We start from the raw sequence: 2,670 nt of genomic DNA on the forward strand, positions 1-2,670 counted from the left end.
CCAAGTAAAATAAAGTGAGACTTTAGTTCTAGCTCCTCTGTGAAAACTTGTCATTGTAATTTCAATGCCCTGATTTTTAAAAGGAAAGGAAACTATAGAATATTCAGATTTAAGCCATTTTACCTCTTTGGGGAATTTAGATTCTTTAGGTTATGGTATTAGGATCAGTTACTCTCAGCATATGATGAGCAAAATGTGTAATATACACAGAGATTAAAAAGAAAAGTAAAGCAGATCTTCACAGATCAGCCATTGGTCATTTCAGAGCCTGAGGGTTCTACCACTTAAAAATAAATAAAAATAAAAATAAATAGAATAAAAACACAAAAAACATTGTCTAGCTTCTGTTGTAATCTGGTAACAAGCCTTATGCAGCCTGGGAGCTGAGGGTGGGAACATAGTAGGAGAAAAAAAATAATGTAGAAAAATAAAGAAACTAATTCCTGAAACTCGTCCTAAGTATCTTCATTCCAACCAGGAAGACCATAGTCAGTGGTTAATGCATCTCTTTCTGGGTGACACAGCACACTTCAGAGCCTGAAAGAAGATAGAGAGACAGAAGCTTTACCCTACTGTACCCTCAGTACGGTACCCATCAGTTACCCAAGTTAGAAAGGGAGAGCCCTTGGTAGGTAATAGTTCCCTGTTAAGATCATTGTTTTTTGGAAATGGCCCAAACACTATCATGTCCCATCCTATCACCTTCACCTCTCCCATGCTAGACACATTATTAGCTAAAAAAGTCATTTTTTTATCCACTCAAGTATCAAAATGCACAGAAACTGCAAGGCAGGAAGTAAGACAAAATAAAGAGTCACATGTTAATTCCTGAAAAGTATAGTCTAAACAAGAAAAATACTGTAGTATGGAAATTGTAAGACTTTGGTGGCAATGAATGTTAAGGTTACAAGGGTTTATGTTCTGATTAGTTCAGTTTGTCAGGAAAACAACCCATAGGAGGTGTAAAGGTCCTACCTTGACTCAAGCGAAGCTATACTCCATGAAAACCTTTGAGGCACTCACATCACTCTCAGCATCCTCTTCTGTGACCTCATTTCATCTCCATTTCAAAAACAAAGTCCCTAAATATTTTCTGATCATTTCCTCCTTTCCACTTAGAGTAAGCATTCCAGGCGGGAAAAAAAAAGCCTTTGAATCACTGGACTTCTTTTAACCAGCAGAAGTACATGATCTTCTCTTATACAATTGTTGCTAAGCTCTCATCATTTTCAAAATACTGAATATGAACATTATAATATCTCCTATATGTTTGCCTCCCAGTGCCTGCCCATGCGAACAAACAAACAAACAAACAAACAAAAAACCTCCCATATGGTTCAAAGTGAACTTGACCCTTGCTACAAGAAGACAAACCAGTATTGATTATAAACTATGTTGCTTTTTGTAAAATAGAAACCTCCCTAAGTTCCCCATTCTGCAAAATGGAAGTAAAAAAATTTTTCTAAAGGCTTATGAAAAGAATTAAATGAGATAAAACTTAGTACATCAATTGATACAGAGTAAAACCTAAATAAAGTAGCAATTCTTCTTCTTAAAATAAAGACTATAATAATGTGAAATATATTCAAATTATTATGTGAAATAATAATTATTATGTGAATAATAATTATTATGTGAAATAATAATTTGAGACCTTACAAATGTATGGCTATAGCTAAGGATAGACAGATAGAGATACAGACAAAATATATAGTGAAAACAGTATTCAATGGAAAATATGTGGCCTTAACAATTTTTTTGTATTTAACAATACAGAAAGAAAATTAATGAACTAAGCATTAAACTAAAGAAACTAGAAAAAGAAAAAAATATTAAACATAAAAAATCAGTAGAAACATATTATTAAAAAGAAATTATTGCATGAGAAAATTAAAAAACTATAAAGTTAATGAAGATGTTTCTGTGCTAATTCTGTGAAACATCTCATTACATGGGGAAAATATTTCCAAGACTATCAAACACAGAAAACCCAAATGTACATTTAAATATAAAAGGTCAGGTGAACACAGATTCTGAGGAAATTAAAGTATTTATGAGAATCGAACAGCATTTAATACTAAATTTCAAAATATCAATAACATAATTTTCTAGAAAAAAAATACAATATTTAAACTGGCATAAGAAAGAAAAACTCGACAAACCAAAACTTGCTATCCTAGAAACCAGCTAGTCTGTCAATTTCAACCATTACTTCTCTCTAGCGCAAGAGGCAGCAAACTTTTTCTGCAGAAAGCCAGATAGTAAATACTTTGTTTTGCAAGCCATACAGTTTCTATTGTAGCTCAGTTTTATTGTAAGAAAAGCAGCCATAGAATATATGCAAATGAATGAGTGTGGCTGTGTTCCTAGAAGACTTTATTTGAAAAAACCAGTGGGGTGTGGATTTGGCCACAACATAAAGACTCCTGATCTAGTCCATACTTCTATCTTCACTTCCTAATTATAGCAGTAGTCTTCTAATTGGTTTGCTTGCATGTATTCTGTAAACCAGTAGCCCCACCCAAAGGCAAATTTAATTAAGTAATAAAAAAAACCTTAATTTGCCTTCAACACCATTTTTTTGGGGTGGGTGCGTGGTCCGGGAATCAAACCCAGGTCTCCCGCATGAAAGGCAAACATTCTACCACTGAACCACCGTGCACCCCTATC

At 33.7% G+C, this 2,670-nt stretch overlaps 1 long non-coding RNA gene across 1 annotated transcript; it reads right to left on the bottom strand.

Moving 5' to 3' along the window:
- Nucleotides 1-331: 331 nt before the first annotated feature.
- LOC143662659 (uncharacterized) lies at nt 332-1,076 on the bottom strand. The gene is made up of 2 exons (XR_013165525.1): nt 976-1,076; nt 332-537 (listed from the first exon to the last, which is right to left on the bottom strand). It is a non-coding gene; the product is annotated as an uncharacterized LOC143662659 (long non-coding RNA).
- Between the last annotated feature and the right edge of the window lie 1,594 nt (nt 1,077-2,670).

Source organism: Tamandua tetradactyla, chromosome 18 (genome assembly GCF_023851605.1).
Source record: "Tamandua tetradactyla isolate mTamTet1 chromosome 18, mTamTet1.pri, whole genome shotgun sequence".
Lineage (NCBI taxonomy): Eukaryota > Metazoa > Chordata > Mammalia > Pilosa > Myrmecophagidae > Tamandua > Tamandua tetradactyla.